General features: G+C 41.8%; 1 protein-coding gene across 5 annotated transcripts in view; it reads right to left on the bottom strand.

The window, feature by feature from the left end:
* The window catches only part of OTUD7A (OTU deubiquitinase 7A), a 267788-nt gene extending 250574 nt beyond the window's left edge, over positions 1–17214 (bottom strand). For 4 of the 5 annotated variants that reach the window (XM_030578508.1, XM_030578510.1, XM_030578513.1 and 1 more), the window contains exons 1-2: positions 17053–17214; positions 693–828 (exon numbers count right to left, since the gene is read on the bottom strand). The gene's annotated coding sequence lies outside the window, so the exon portion shown is untranslated. The remainder of the gene's footprint in view (positions 1–692; positions 829–17052) is intronic. The other variant, XM_030578509.1, reaches the window with a different exon arrangement.
* Between the last annotated feature and the right edge of the window lie 579 nt (positions 17215–17793).

Below are 17793 nucleotides of genomic sequence, written 5' to 3' on the forward strand. Positions count from 1 at the left end.
GGAGACCAGATTCATGGTCTGTGACATGTTTTTTTAGGGCTCTACCTATAGCAGATGGAAAATTTAAATCAAATAGTCAAAGCAACAAGGGCAGGAATTGAAGAGAGAAAAGACTACCTATCAATCTTGATTGATTTGGGAGTCTGGAATCTTTTCAGGGCCAGTTCGAACAACTCTGGACCTGCTGCAAAGCTTTCCAGTTTGTCACCCATACACAAGGTCCAAAGGTCAATGTATAACTATTTTCACTCCATCTTACCTCAGACAGCTCTGCCATACTAACTGGGGGGAAGGCTGAGGTTTCATACAGTGGAACGAATATATGTCCTCAACTAATATGTCTAGAACTAGTGTGTGTATTCGCCCCTGAAGGTTTTCAAGAAATCTCCACAGAGGTCTCATGAATCAGCTTCATCGCCACACCAGGTGGCACTGGCATTGAGTGGTAAATATCTCATTAGCTATCATTCCTACTTGGTGGGAAGCCCTGCGGCTGCACATTTGGCTGTATTATGTGAAGCAGCCCTAGCTAGCGCCAGTGTAGCTTAGTGTTTAGAGCACTGGACTGGGACTCAGGAGACCCGAGTCTATTCCTTGCTCTGCCACTGACCCACAGGGTGACCTTGCGCAAGTCACTTGATCTCCCTGTGCCATAGTTTCCCTATCTGCAAAAGGGGGATAGCAATACTGACCTTCTTGGTAAAGTGCTTCAAGGTGTGCTGATGAAAAGAAGTAGTACATAAAAAGCTATTTATCATCATCATCATCTCAGAAAATAGGCATCAGCGCATCATTCCTCCATCAATTCAGCTGGGTCCCCAGGAATTCCTAACAGAGATGTAAAAGAGTTGGAAATACCTCAGTGCTACAGTTTAAGAACCACCATGCACCTATCGTCCTGGTCTTAGGTGAACAGGTTTAGGGTTGGGACACTGATGCTGTAGAGTACAGAAAGCCAGAGATGGGTTTGGACCTGCTGTCAGCTCACTCTCCTTCAACAAGAGCCAAGACTTTCTGCTTTTCAAAATGGGATTCGGGCTTTTTGAAATTCCTACTCCAAGTTTGTCTGTAGTTGAATCTCACTTGTTTTAACTCAGATCTCTTTAGAAAAGGAAATGTATTTTTATTTTAGAGTAAGTTTGTAAATGTTTGATTAGAAAATGGACAATTGCCACAAGCCATAGATGTTCACTGTATTAGGTCATTGAGTATTTGGGGCCAAATTCTTTCCTCAGTTACACTCATGAAAACTCACTGACATCTGTAAGACTGCATGGGTGTAACTGAGAAGAGAAATTGGCCCATTGGTTCTATTGATTCCAAATGTCACAATTTTCAGGAGAACAGACCTATGCAGGACAAAAATGATTAGTGTGTTCATGTGTGACTAGTAGTATGGAGAAATGTGAACATACAAGATGCATGTGTGAGGTATACACAGGTATAAGATGTGCTTCCAGTAATACTTGCAGCTTTGAAGAACTGACACTAACTTCTTCTATATTACCACAAAGCCTCTCTTCTTATTTAACATGCAATATATGCAGTGACCTAATTTAACAGTGCAAGGCTTGAACAAAGAAAGGAGAGCTAGTAAATCCAAATGTAGATAATATCATTGCATTCTGACTGCACAGACATGGGAAAGTGCAGGACCAATAGAGATAGAACCACTGCATCTCACTAGCAGAACTGTGCATCAATCATTTTACTAAAGTAGCCAATGGGACTGTTTACGAACAGTCTTTTAAAAACAAAAACACAGAGGAAGTTCTCTGAGAAACTTCTTAGGGGCTAAGGATTTTTGTGCATCAAAAGGGTTTTTGAAAACTGTAATAATATTGCAGATAAGCTTTGGTTCAGCTCATTTATCTTCATAACAAGAACAAACCCTCTTCATATTATTATGCTAAAAGAAAAAGAAAGGAGGTCACATACAGTGCTTATTATTTCAAACAATAAAATTATGAGTACTGTCAACTCACCCATTACCCTGAGTAAAAGGTAACAGTAAAAACAGAAGATAAACATAAGTTCCCATAATTAGAGTTTTGCTCACTGAAGCACTGCTCTTCTAGTGTTCAGGATTTCATTGCATCAGGTAGATCAACTATAAATAATCTCCTCTTAGAGCTATGACATACCCTAGTCCTAGTGCTACAAAAGGAAGAGGGCTAGTCCTTTGTTTGGGAAAAATCTAGTCATTTGTTTCCTCCTTTAAACAAAAGTGCTTTTCCATAACCATCACCAAGAAAGAATGCAACAGCACTGAGCAAACACATATATATGGAGCTACAGTTTGTATATTTTGTTCCAGAAAAGCATGCCAAGTATTTGTTATTAATAGTGTCACCCAACGTTCAGCTTGCATCATTTGAAATGAGGAGAGGAGCCTTTTTAAGAGATCTCTCTTACAGGAAGTGTTTAAAAAAAAAAAATCTGGCACGATTAAATCTGCTATTTTCAAAAGACAAAAACTTTTGCCCTTCCCAAGCATGCAGTATGAGAGGAGTGAACCAAGCCCACTGATCTGCCATTCACGGCTTTACAATTTTTATTTCAAAGCCTACAACCCTAATCTCAAGAAAAGTGCTGTTTATGGGCCAAATCATCCCCTATATGAGCACATCCCCTATATAAGCACATCCCACATAAGGGTCAGTGAATGTCACAAATCTATGGTCCGGACATTTCCTCATAGTCATTTCAGTGGGGAGGGAAGGTGGCTTCCATCCCACAGAATGGACAGCGTAGTCCTTGAGATTTACCAGACACCCAGTGCCAAAGACACTGCCTACCATCCACCTTAATTGCTCCCCAGCCCCCTGGCAGAATATCTCCCAAGGAGCAGGGAGGATGTATTTGTGTAAGCTAATGGAGACCTGTCCCCCTACTTGGCTGAGCCACACTAAATTGTTAATCTTAGATTTTGTTGGGAACATAAAGAAACAAACAGGAATCCTTTTTATGAAGCATTAGTTCATAGGTTATAAAAAAGTTGAGACATAAATAGTCACTATTCCCTTTGTATCCAGAGTTGCACATAGCAGAAGAACAACATTTAGATGTTCCCTGAATCATCTTCTCGTAAAAATAAGGCAGCTTCTGCAGGAAAATAAAATATGAAATTTGAGTATAGGTATACCACAGGTTTCTTTAAGGCTTGCAAACATTCACTTATCGACAAATATGTCAGACAAAAATTCACTTTTTCATGTTAGGAAAAGAGATGTGGGTTATCTTGAATGGAAAAAACTAATTGTAAAATATTAAATTATCCATCTTTATCTATATCTATATCTCAAGAGAAAAAACAAACAAAAAAAATAATCTCAGGGCTGAATGGCTTGCTATTTTCTGCTCCCTAAAGGAGGAAATACTTTCCCCACTCTTGATTTAAATAAAACTTTGTTGTTATGGTGAACTGGAAAGAGAACAAAAGATAGAAAAATACAGTGAATATTTTTTAAATTTTTATCTCACAAAGGGCAGAGACTTGATCAACTAGATTAAAAATAAATGTTATAACCAGCTTCAAAACATCACCATATGACTATGAGCTGTTTAGGCACGAAAATGAATCTTTTCTGGTTGTAGAAGACAATGAGTTATCTTTTCGAGTTAATTGAGGTCTAAACTGCAGTGGCATAATGTTTGGTGTCAGGAATAGCATAACTGCTGCATCAGCTGCTTTGAACATTGGTGGAGAGGAGTCAAGCTGGGGACATTTAAAATGGATGCACCTTCTGCAGGTTTTCTGGTATGGATACTCTATTTTTCTGCTGGGCTGCCAAAACTATGACCACACAAAGGTCATATGCTCATTTCAGTGAGTGCCAGTGAACAAGGGCCTGCTGAATGCACAAAGACAGCTTGCTTGAAAGAAGATCTTCCTGAATAATAAGCAATGAAGAGTTTATGACCCACGCTTAAGTCACATACAAGACCAAATTCAAGCAAATCTGGGCCCCACTGCAAAGGCATTCTATTGGGTCTCCCAGCTGCAAGTTCTAGGATTCCATGTGCAACTCCTATCATCCTATCTGCCCCATCCTTCTTCCCTAGCTGGAAAGGTTCTCCCTCTGGTGGGTGAAGGAGTGAAAACAGGCTTCAGGCTATGGGTTCTAGGTGGCCAGGCCTGGTGGTCGGAGTGGTGGTCAAAGTCAGACACAGGGCCAAGGGGAGATCTGTAACTGGGATCTGGGGCAGATTGTGGGTCAGAACTGGGGTCAATCTGTGGACAAGCCAACTCAGGATTGTAGTCATAGTCAGGCTGAAGGTCGAAGCCACATTGGAATTAGCACCAGGGTGTTTTTGAGGGGGCGGGAGAGGAAGATGAGGAAGCAGCTGTAGGGCTGGACTGAGTCAGGAACAGAACTGGAGCAAGGTCAGGGTAGGGCACAGACAAGGCTGAAGCATGCTGGAACAAGGCTGAGGCAAGACTGGAGGCAGGAACAGAAATCACATCAAGAGCAGGCTGAAAATCTAAGGAATCTGTGACAGCGCAAGATGGCAGGAGGGTTCCTGGCTGTGTAGTGCTATTGCACAAACTAACTTGAAGCTTGGGTGTTGGGGGGAGCTCAGTGAAACACCTGTGGCTGGGAGTCCTCTGACTCAGGCTCTGCTCAAGCGATAGGCTGCACCATACCTAAGTCATTGCACCTATAGAATTTCTGGGGGAAATGGGCAGGCTTCTAAGGGCCCCTCCTCCCCTGGCCTAAGCGGCAGGAGCCATTGAACTCAGGGGTCAAGTAAATTTGCAGGACAACAAATGAAAAACCAGGGACAGGAGTGAGGGTCACAGGGTCAAAAGCAGGAAGCCAGAGGGGGACAGCGAGCAGAGAACCCCAGACAGTGCCCACTGTGCCTCATAACCATCCAGGGAGCCAGTGGATGTGGCCCAGAGGAACTCTGCCCAGAGATGTGACTTCTGGGAAGAGCGGAGTCACAGAGCACCTCCCCCATCCAAATCCTCCTTCTAGTATGGTGGATGGCCACCTCGGACAGTGACAGGAGGAGGTCTCGCAACTTCATGGGGCCACTGATGAGACGTGCATAGAGCAGGAGGTGTGGGGAGAAGTGCAGCCCAAAGTTGAGGAGAAGGTTTTGGAGGAGCCGGAAAAAAGGCTGCAACCTAGCGCACTCGAGGTAGATGTGTACCAGGGTCTTCCTCACAGTGCAGAAGAGGCAAGTGTAGAGGAAGAGGGTGAACCATGTCAGTGTTTGTGAATTTCTCACAATAGGCCACCTGTACAGAACTTGGCAGCATGTTCATGGAGGAATTTAAGAGAATAGTGGATGGAGATTGCCTGTTAAACAGGAGGTAATGGAAACCTGTGATGTGCCCCTGGCCAGAACATAATAGATAATAACAGCCATTATTACAAAACAGCATAGCTGTTGTCACCTTTAATCATAATGACACTTCCATATGCCTTTTCTCTGTATTACTCTGATCTGCCTCAGTGCTAGAAAAGTTTTGCACAATACAGAATGGAAGAAATGTGAACTTTATTAACTGGGAAAAACTGCAGCCTTCTTTAAGTGCAGTCTTTCCAAGAAGGCCTCCATCATGAAGGAAAGAACTATGAAGTATTGTAGTTGAACAAGCTGCATGAACAAAACAGTCAGGGTCTATGATGCTACCAGTGATTTTTTCTTCTCTTCACGATGATGCGGATGGATAAGCACTACCAGACAATGAATGAACCACAGCAGAATAGATTGGGGGCATTAATGTCTGGACAAAAGAACAGCCTAATTCTTCAGTTTATTCTGTCCTCACTCTGTCAAGCCATAGCGCTCTTGCTTCCTGGAATCCTTTACCAAAAACACTTCAGAGGGATAAGTGAAACATAGGAAGTTCCATATCAGATTAGGTGAAAGCAGCATGATCTAGTCAGTAGGGCTCTGGACTGGAACTCAGGAGACTTGGGTTCTATGCCTGGGTGGGCCGCTAACCTGATGTGGACTCTGATTAAGTCACTTGACTTGCGTCCCCTCCCACTGTCTTGTTCATTTAGACTCCAAACTCTTCAGGGCAGGGACTGTCTCTCACTATGTCTCTGCACAGCACCTGGGGTCCTGATTTCAGTTGAGACCAGGAGGTGCTACTATAATACAGATAATGTGTTATGTTCTTGTATATGCTACTTGTTATGACCTCCATGCTTAGCTGACTACAAAAATGAAATTTGATGGACATTTTAGCAGGTTTAATCTGAACTAAATTGCTGTCATGTTGGATAACAGGCCCAGGGCTATCTCCCCGACTTCCAAGAGATTTAAATTGGGTGTTCTAGAGGAGATCAAGTTAGAGTTTTCCAGTTAGATTATAAAGGCGAGAAAGAATCATTCTGATCATCTATCCTGATCACAGCCAATGATTTCTGCATCAAACCTATAGCTTCTAGGTGAGCTATAAACTCTTTTTGAAAGGTATCCTGTCATGATTTAAAGACTGCAAGTGATGGTGAATCCACCACATCCCTCATAAGTTGTTCCAATGGTTAGTTACCTTCACGGTTAAAAGTCTGCACCATTTCTAGTTGAATGTGTCTAGCTTCCACTTCCAGCCATTGGCTCCTGTTATGCCTTTTCTACTAACAGAAAGCTTTCCCATGTAGGTAGCTGAAAATTAATCTGTTCCTACACACTCCACTACCCTAATAACTGCTTCAGAGATTGTAGACAACAGTCCAAAGGGAAGAACAAAGGTTAATATTTATTTACAACTAACACAACTGTGGGTGTGGGTGGGGGGAATATTTATAGGAATAAAGAAAGGAACCAGACATCCTAAAATAATGAGCAAAAGAATAAGATCACTTCAATATTAACAAGATACAGGACAAATAAGAGTTATAATTAGGAACAAACATTTCCATTACAAGGATTCCTATGCTAGGAGGAGATATTCCTACTATAGCTGCACAGAATAGTTCTCAAATTTAAAATTCCATCATAAAAAATGTGCAATTTACACACACACACACCCCTTCCTGACCAATTTTGTTTCCACCAGTCTCTTTCATCAGGTACTAATATTTAGTTACCCCCGCCCCCCACAGCCTACTTGTGCCACCACATGAAACGGCTGAATCCTATTTCTCAGAATTCAGAGCACAGAATCATCTACCATTAGACCCACCTAGTTAGCCCTTAACCCACCTTTACCCAAGGAAAATTACAACTTCCGACTGGATTTACTAGCTGAAAATTTTAACAGATGGATCGCATATCAGCATCCCTTGAATGTCTTTTTAGTGGCATCAACTAACCAAATGCTCCACCGCATCTGACAGAGTTAACTCTGATAATACTCATTTTCCTAGCATAGCACCAAAGTTGAAGGAAGCATAAAGATAGATTCTTGGACCTCTTTTGTTTCCTCCTCAATCTCTTCACAAATAGGGATCTTATTAATCCAACTGTCCTGGTTAAAATTTCCCTTTTGGCTGTTGCTTTCTGCCTACTAAAAGTCTTCTGTCATTTCTATTGGATACGTTACTCTGCACTTCCTGCCCTAAAATGTTAAATAGTGTTGCCATTGCTAAGCAGCCTCAGCTTTCCAACCCTGAGCTGGGGGATGTAAGCATTACTGTATGTTCTATTCAAATGAGAGAGAAAGAAATCAGCAAAGCACTTTGACAGCCTTCTGGAGGAAGAAGGTACAAATGCAAGCAATTATTTACAAACACACTTGACGCTCTAACCCCAACCATTTAGTGATGAACAGAAATTAGAAACTTTACCACATCACTAACATGCAGAAGAATTTCAACTATAAACAAGTACATATAACTTCCATACGTTATGTCAGGACCTCAGTTATATTTATATAAAACAATCTTGCTGCTACAAAACTTCCTATTGTGAAGAAATGCACGGCCTCAAAAGGATCTGCCATCCCAAGTGCTCCTTTAGAACGAGGGACTAAACAGTTGTCCACAAGGAAATGGCTCTGAAATGTATTTCTCTGTGCTGCTGCCTCAACTCAAGAAAGAGTCTTTAATGTACTGAACTGTAAGCAAAACCAAAATCATTAGATGACCCTCCCTCTTTTTAAGGAATCCCTTGTGTGTGTCTGGGTAGGTAAATGAAAGATGTAAAGAAGAGATGCGGTTTTCATCAATAAAATGTAGAAGCAGACCACTGCATACTGATCTTAAGTTGGGAGAGAGTATTTAAAGTTGAAATCAGAAAAAGTTAATTAAGATCACACATTCACTTTTTCCACACGTGCAGAAGGGCAAGAGTTTGGTAAGGGAGATGCTCTTTCTATACAGACTAACAAGACTAATGTATTCTGTGGCCCATGAAAGAGGAGGCCAAATAGGAGGGAATCTGATTAATTTAGGCTGATATTGTAGCTGCAGGATGTAGCTGAATCTATCTGCTGTATTAGATTCTGGATGGTTGTAACTTTAGCACAGGTCACTGGTATTGGTAATCCTAAATGTGTTCAAAAATCATGAGTTGGGACTCAGAAGATCACAAACCTGGCTTTAAAAAAAACATACGATTTTGAAAATTAATAAATGCTGGGTCTTTTCATTTGCCTTCTGGTTTTTGAGCATTAGTATTTGTTTTCAGGATCTCTCTGCAACCATGTGAGCTAGAAACTTTTCTTAATGAAAGTTGAGATTCTCATGCAGTCACCTATCTCCAGGACCCTGGAGTTTTAAACAAAGACACATGCAACACTGGATCACTTTGCATAAGAGTTGCAAGTATGTGAGATAGCTTGGCTCCTCAATCAGTGCAGCAGGGGGACTAGGTTCAGAATTATTCCCATCTCTGACAACATGGTGGTGGGGTTTTGTTTGTGTGTTGTGCCTTTAGTGACCTCTGGTCTGTTTTCAAGGATGTTCAAAACAGTCAGTCATCACAATTAGAAGAACAGTATTCCAGGCACATATTAAAACAGGATAAAACAAATCCTTCTAGCATCCCTTACGTTAATTCCAGATACCAGTATTATCAGTGGAAATACAATCAGTGTAACAAAACAGAAACAACATTATTTTGCTGTGTGCTCACTCACGGCAAAGGTTCTGGCCCCTCCTTGAATAGTCAACATATATGATTACTCAGTAAAATACTACTGGAGCTTTCCTACATGCTCTATGATCCTAAGAGAATCACAGAAACATAGGACTGGAAGGATCCCTGAGAGGTCAACAAGCCCTGCCCCCTTGTGCTGAGGCAGGACTAAGTAAACCTAGACCACCCTGACAGGTATTTGTCCAATCTCCAATGATGGGGATTCTACCACCTACCTTAGTAACTTATTCACATACTTAATTACCCTTATAGTTTGAAAGTGTTTCCTAATATCTAGCCTAAATCTCCCTTACTGCAGATTAAGCTGATTACCTCCTTTAACTTCAGTGAACATGGAGTACAATTGATCCCCCTTCTCTAGGTAACAGACCTTAACATATTTGAAGACTTACCAGGTCTCCCCTCAGTCTCTCTCTCTCTAAATTGAATGTGCCTAGTTTTTGTTTGTTTTGTTTTTTTAAACTTTCTCAAATAGATCAGGTTTTCTAAACATTTCATCATTGTTGTTCCTCTCCCCAACTGGACTCTCTACAGTTTATCTACATCCTTCCTAAAGTGTGGCACCCAGAACTGGACACAGTACTCCAGCTGAGGCCTCATCAGTGCTGAGTAGAGCAGGAAAATTACCTCCCAGGTCTTGTATATGATATTCCTGTTAATACACCCCAGAATGATCTTAGCTTTATTTGCAACTGCATCACATTCAATATGTGAGCCACTACAACCCCCAGGTCCATTTCAGCAGTATTAGAACCTAACCAGTTATTCCCCATTTTGTAGTTGTGCACTTGATTTTTCCTTCCTAACTGAAGTACTTTGTACTTTTCTTTATTGAATGTAATCTTGTTGATTTCAGACCAAATCCCTAGTTTGTAAAGGTCATTTTGAATTCTAAATCTTGTCCTCCAAACTCCTTGCAACTCTTCCCAGCTTGGTGTTATCTGCAGATTTTATAAGCATACTCTCCACTCCATTATTCAAGTCATTAATGAAAATACTGATTAGTACCAGACCCAGGACTGACACCTGCAGGAACCCACTACATACGCCCTGCCAATTTGACAATGAACCATTGATAAGTATGGTTTAAGTATGATCTTCCAATCAGTTGTGTACCCACCTTATAGTGGTCTAGATGGAATTACATTTCCCTACTTTGTATATGAAAATATCTTGTGGGACTTTGTCAAAAACCTTACTAAAAATCAAGCTATATCACAAATAGGAAAGGAGGAGCACAGCACAATGCTGGGAGGCTGCAAAATACAAAGATGGATGCAAAAAATGGCTACCTTAATTTAACTTAAAAAGTGGTAGTTGTAGTCCATCCTCTATACAGGCAGAATGGTAGTTAAATGTCATTTAAAATATAGGGAAATTATGCCCATGCATCAAAAATAGCACAACTCCAAATATTTTTACTGATGAAATTTCAAACAAACAACCAGACAATGTGAAATATTCTGATTCCACATGGATACATTCAAAATTATTAGTAGCTTTGCCCATTCTGAAAGCAAAGATTAACACTCTCGGTATGACAGTATTTAAAAATACTTTCATCAAGCAAGTTCTTGCATTTTCTAGCTAAAGCAGCCACTGTTATATTACAAACACTTCAAACCACACTGCTTGCCAGTTTTTTTATGAACAAAAGTAAAACATCAATAATTAATGATTTTAGGAAACTTATTGAAACTGAAATACAAATGTAATTGATTTAAACTAAGAAAGAAGAAGTAGCATCATTGTATGTAAAGCAATAAAAACTAAGAAAGATGCATGTATATAGACAAATTTACTAAGCAGATGACTGAATCCAACAGGTCTGCGGCCATATACACTGTATTCAGAAATCTCCAACTCCAAAAATCGAGTTAAATTGACAAAATGCATAATTTTAATCAATAGTGGTTCTACATAAATTACTCTGTCTCAATTTATTACACTATACCAGTGTTTCTCAAACTTGGGACGTCGCTTGTGTAGGGAAAGCCCCTGGCGGGCCGAGAGCTGGTTTGTGTACCTGCGGTGTCCACAGGCCAGCTAATCGCAGCTCCCGCTGACTGCGGTTCGCCACTCCAGGCCAACAGGAGCTGCTAGAAGCAGCGGCCAGTATGTCCCACGGCCCACACCGCTTCCAGCGTCTCCCATTGGCCTGGAGCGGCGAAGCACAGCCAGTGGGAGCCTTGATCAGCCAGTCCTGTGGACGTGGCAGGTACACAAACCAGCCCAGCCTGCCAGGGGCTTTCCCTAAACAAGCAGCATCCCAAGTCTGGGAAACACTGCTTTAAAGTGTTATAACAAAGTTTAGAGACTTGATCAAAAACACAGAAAATACCGATGGGTTAAAAAACAAATCTAATTTCAAAGTAAGCAAGTGCCAGGTGACCCATTGCTCATCCCACTGCAATCAGTAACAGTGCTTCTAGGCCCAACGGGATACTGCATCTAGTTCTGGTGTCCATAATTCAGAATGGATGTTGATAAATAGGAGAGGGCTCAAAGATGAGCTATGAAAACGATGAAAGGATTAGAAAACGTGTCTTATAGACACAAGAAGAGCTTGATCTATTTAGCTTAAAGAGAAGGCTAAGGGCTGGCTTGATCATAGTCTATAATACCTACATGGGGAACAAATATTTAATAAGAGCCCTTCGATCTAGCAGAAAATGGTATAACATGATCCAATTGCTGGAATCTGAAGCTAGATAAATTCAGACTGGAAATAAGGTGTAAAATTTTAACAGTGAAAGTGCTTAATCATTGGAACAACTTACCAAGAGTTGTGGTGGATTTTCCATCACTGACAATTTTTAAATCAAGATTGAACATTTTGCTAAAGAATATGCCCCAGGAATTATTTTGGGAGAAGTTCTGTGGTCTGTGTTACACAGACAGTCAGACTAGAAGATGACTATGGTCCCTTCTGGCTTGGAATCTAAGTTTCTTAGCAATGACTATTCATGTAGAGATTTGCATTGAATACTGCGAAGAGACAATATTCCCCTGTGAAGGAAACAAACTCAGAACATTTTCTGTAAACTGTATTGAAAAATAGATTTTCAAACTACTTTAAATAATTCAGTCTTCAGTTGTAAGATTTATGAATTATTTTGTTCAGATCAACATTGGTTTTAAAACACTGATAAAGAACTTTATACAGAAACAACAAGCAAGTCAAAATGATCAAATATATATTACTCGCATACCTTTCAGACTCAGAGGCCTGAGTTTAAAATACTTAACAAGGTAATAAAGATAATTCTAAAGAACATAGTATTTAAAGAACAAAAAGAACAACACTGAAAATAGTTAAATCATAGAATCATAGGACTGAAAGGGACCTCGAGACCCCTCCAGACCCCTGCACTTGGGGCAGGACTAAGTATTATCTAGACCATCCTTGTCAGGTGTTTGTCTAACCTGCTCTTAAAAATCTCCAATGATGGAGATTCCACAACCTCCCTAGGCAATTTATTCTAGTGCTTAACCATTCTGACAGGAAGATTTTCCTATTGTTCAACCTAAAACTCCCTTGCTGCAATTAAGCCCATTGCTTCTTGTCCTATCCTCAGCAGTTAAGAACAACAATTTTTCACCCTCCTCCTTGTAACAACCTTTTATCTGCTTGAAATATATAACCCAATCATCTGTTTACTTCAAACAAAAAAGATCATCAATGGCTCAAAAAAAAAATTTATATACACACACACGAACTGATGAGTACTGCTCATATCAATGACCCAATAATACTACAGCAAAAGACTGCTATTAAGGGCCACTGGTATGACAGGTACCTAATACACATAGTACTGACTTCAAAATAAAGCACTGAAAGGAGAGCTGGAAGATAAAGGAAACTCAGAATAAAGCTTGAAACACATCAATTCATTTTGTTCTTTCAAGTATTTTAAAATCCATCAGAAATGCTTATCAAATACAATGTTGTTATGAAAATAATGGAAAAACAGCAAGTTAGCAAAAATTTACATATCTACTCCCTGCATATTTAACACGTTTCCCATTTTGACCTTTTTTTGGGTTAACATTTGGTGAAGCCTGGAGGACAGCAAATAAAGGTGAGGCAGTGCAATAAATCACAGTTATTTCATCAACAAGGTTTTTCTATTTATAAAACATAGGCTAATTGTTCGGCCAGGAAAACCCAAATATTACTATCCAAGAGACAGAAAACTATTTTGCCATCTTATTTGCTATTGTATGACATTATTGTGAGCAATACACTGTGTCAGAGTTTGTTTTCTCAGCTCACCTATCTGTAGGGTACAATTCACCCCTATGTCAAGGCTCAGCATAAGGTCTATGCACTACTTATGCCTTACTTAAATTGGTTGAATTTCACCCCTACTGAAAATAGAGGTCCAGATGCTTAGGTGAGGTAAATCAACATAGTCTCATTGAGGTCAATAGAGTGACATCATTCATCTCATCCAGAACATCTGTATCATCTAGTTCTACATAATGGAACATATTTCTTTGCACACATTTATGCGCTAAACTGGTGCATGCTAAAAGGAAAAATTAAAACTTCAAACACAAAGACCATGCCAGCTAAAACACAGTATCCTCCCCCTCCTCCCCCCAATGCAGGTCTCACTTTTCTGACAGCAAGATTTGATATTTAAACAGCTTGCTATTTCCTTAACTAAAAAACATAAGATTTAATTTCCATTTAATATATTTTTCTGTATATGTTTCATGAAACATAGTCAGTAAAATCTGAAGTCTAAGTGATCTGGTGGTAAGTGTTCTACAAGTTTTCCTCTAATCCACCTTTCCCACCCCCAACTCAAACTTTGTCTCCATGAATACATAAGTTGCGCTCACCAAAAATAAAAAAGTTGTTGTTCCTCCGGTGGTATTACAGAAGTCAATATTTTTAAGGCTGCCAAGAGATCACTAAAGATACAGGACTACAACATCGTCACTACAATATTATTTCTAGCTCATGAAATTAAGAGGAAAAACCTAATTTTATCCAAACTGAAAGAGACAATAGACACATAAAAAAAGTAGCCACATTTCTAAGAGGAAAATACGATCAAGACTAACAAAAATACAGTGACAAATAGTTGTCAAGGTTCTTAAAAAAAATAAATTAACACATCTCTTCACCTACACAGGTATTACACCAAAGAACTCTATCCAGATAGAAAATGATGTAATGCAGCACTGTACACTAGTATGAACAGAGATAAGCAGTTTAGCAAGGAACATATTGCATTTTATCAAATCCATAACAGCCTTAATAAAATTGACAAAATGTTGACTATCATTTTAAAAATATCACTTACACTTTCAGCCTTGTCTATATGTACAGACAACACAGGTTCACAAATTCACAAAGATATGCCATCTCATATCTTAAGTGTTCTGATTTATAGCGATACTTAGGACTATCGCGACAATTAGTACAGTGGATGCATCTGTAAGGCTTCCTTCCTACCAGCAGGTATTAAGTTTCTTGAATAAGTGTGTATGATACTACATGCACACAGCTCTGCAGATAGAACTCTGTAAACCCGCTGAACAAGTACAATATGACCACTAGCTTTCCCCAAACTGACCCAGGGGCCCATTGATTGAAAGCTCATTCAATCCTTGGCCTCTCTGCTAAGATTGCCAACATGAGTACTAAAGAGTGCCAGATAGGATGATGGTTTTGGTGTTGCGGACATGGATTCAGTCGGAACTGACATGTGACCCCCCCCAACTCATTTGACACATACAACCAAATGATAGTGGCTTTTAGCCACTACCAACCATGTCAGAATTTGAACTGCTGGACTAAAATGCATGCATCTGTATCCACACTCCCACAAACCACCTTTTTCAAACACAGATACCTCATTATGACCAGGCTGATTTTGCTATGTTTATGTAACAGATTATTAGCATATTATGGCTGATCATTAACACTTATGCCGATATGGTACTTTCAAGTGCTATCATTTTATAAACAAATTAAACTGTTGCACAAATGATTGAGATTCTTGTAAACTATTTACATCAAAATGCAGAACCATGAAAAAGTAAAACTCAAGAAAATATTATTTCAATACTATATCACATTAAATTCTCTGCACTACCACTTTCATTGTGTCCCTAATTTGGGGTTGCTGTTCCACATCTTATCCCACATTAGGGCCTTATCAAGCTGAGGTGTGATTGTAATAAAACATGCCAGAAAGGGAGACAGGAAAGGATGGACCATGGGATAATCTCTTTGATCTTATTCTGCACTCAGATGTGCAAACTTTACTTTGACTTATGCCAGTGAGAGCTGCACATGTACATCTTAGCACAGAATTTGGCCCTTAATTATATTTAAAAAAAGTCAAACAATTATCAGCTCAAACCGAGAGTAGAAAATGGGGCCCCTAAACATTTAGGTTCATACCTCAGGAATGAAAAGAGAACAGTTACAACACAACCTCCCAGCTACCATATATTCTAACAATGGATCATAAACAATACTTTGTACTTCTAGAGTACCTTCTATCCACAGATCTCAAAGCATTTCACTAATGTTAGATTTATGCCACACCAATCTTTTCCAGATTCAATGTCAAATACTTGAATTGGTTTTGTGGTAGGTTGATTTTTTTTTTAAAACCTGTTCACATGAGGTATTTCAGTTTCTTTTGGGCTAAGATGTGTTCTCTGTGGATTGGTTTAGTATTAGAAACAAGCCAATTACATCCAAAGTATTTTCAATCAATTTATGCAAAATGCATGCCCTGATCATGAGTTTCAAATATGGGCCTCAGCTACTAAAAGGTCAAATTAAAAGTTGGAAAGGTTTGATTTTGTTCATATTTACATAGTTTATGTCTGCAGGGTCTATTGCAAATTTTAATTGCTGCACTGTTTGGGTGCGGGGGAACTAAGAGTTTGTAAAATTATGACATCCCTGATGTTGTCAAATTTAAAGGAGTATCCAAGGGACAACAGATTAGATTTCCACTTCTCCCTTCCCCCTTACAGAACTGGTGGTGAAGAGTAGGGTGTGCACAGCATTGACCAGTGGTGGGGATAATGTTTTGATAAAACCACAGCAGGGAAGTCAACATTTTGTCCTTTTATTTTCAGTTACAGTGACACACAGCCTTACATGGCACAATTTCATAGGGGAAGATTATGAGTCTCCATAAGCCTTAAAGCTGAGAGGTGCCTGAAGCATTAAGAGAAGTGAAGAGATAAGGAGATGTTCCAATTTAAATGATGTGAGGTGGTTTGTACCTTACTGCATTATGTTTTGTAAGCACATGATATCTCACTGCATTACAAGTCACACTGTAAACTCGGGTGGATGTTTATTCACATGGATCCTGAGCCTGACCGTTTCCCTTTTGTGAGTCTTTTGGATGGGGGGGGGGAGGTGAAGGGGAGGGAAACCATCTATTGGCGAATGCCTCTCTCACAAATGGCCTGTGAAGGTCCAGCAGCAGCACCAGGGGTCATCACTTGCCTAAGCCGGCTTCCTGCCCACAAAGGGACTACCCGGCCAAGAAGCATGCTCCTATCAGATAAAGCAGCGACTACAGCCATGCATTCGGTGGGAGATTCTGCAATGCAGAATCCCTTCCAGGAGCTGACTATTGAATGGGAGGGAGGAAGGGAGCGGAGAAGGGGGGGGGGCACTGCCTGCATTTTCACAGGCAAGGATTTACACAAGGTTATGAACGAGACGGCTTGGCCCTATTGCTGCCCCAGCCGAGACCCGACTGGAACTTCTCTGGCATGGGCGGCTCTGACAGCCCTGAGAGAGGACATCGCCGCTGGTCCCAGCGCCCGGCTGAGCTGCTGCAAGCTGGGAGTGATTTAGGAGCAAGCGGCGAGCGCACCTGTCCCATCCCCTCTGCTGCAGTGACAGTTGCCCGCACTCCCTCCCGATCCGATCAGCCCCTGCCATGCACAGAACCCGCCAGGGAGGAGGAGGAGGAGGAAGCAGCCTCTTACCTGCTCCTGCTGCACCTCCTGCCAGCCCTGATTACCCGAGCTCCATTCTCCTCTAATTGGGGGATGGGGGTGAGGGGGAAACAAATCAGCGGGAGCGCTCTCCCCCAGCTGCTGCTTTCAGTCACTGTGGTCCTCCCCGGCTGGCCTGGGGGAGCAGCTGCTTCTCCCCTCCTCGCCCTGCAGAAGGAGAAAGGGAGAGACCCACCTCCTGCCGCGGCCGCCTCCTCCCCATGAAGTCACCGGCTGCACGGCCCGCCCCCTCCTCGCCCTGCAGAAGCCGGAGCGGAGAGGGGTGGGGCGCTCCTCCCTGGGCGAGGGGACGTGCCAGGCCGCTTGAGTGACACGCTGGGCCGGCAGCAGCCGCGGGAGGCAGCGGAGCCCGAGCCCGACTCAGGACACCGGCGGCTCCCGGCTCCTTCCCGGAGCGGCGCTGGTTCCCCTGGCCCGGCTGAGCCAGGGCGAGGAGCAGTCTCTGCAGCGCACGCCGGGCGCGCCAGCCTCGCCCCGGCCCCGGCGGAGGGGTGCGGAGCGGCCGCCAGGCGGGAGCCAGTGCCCGGGCTGCTGGGTCGAGCTGGGCTAGCGGCCGGACCGCAGGGCTCGACCCGGGGCCAGGTACCGGGCTGAGGAGTCATCCAGGAGGGCCCTTAGGCGAAGGGGAGCCGCAACCGGCCAGGGGGGACCCGCCGTGCTGTGCTACCAGCCGCGGGGCACTGCTTGGAAAGCCGGCCGAGCCACTACCTT

The sequence above is a fragment of the Gopherus evgoodei genome, chromosome 10 (assembly GCF_007399415.2).
Source record: "Gopherus evgoodei ecotype Sinaloan lineage chromosome 10, rGopEvg1_v1.p, whole genome shotgun sequence".
In the NCBI taxonomy this organism is placed as follows: Eukaryota; Metazoa; Chordata; order Testudines; family Testudinidae; genus Gopherus; species Gopherus evgoodei.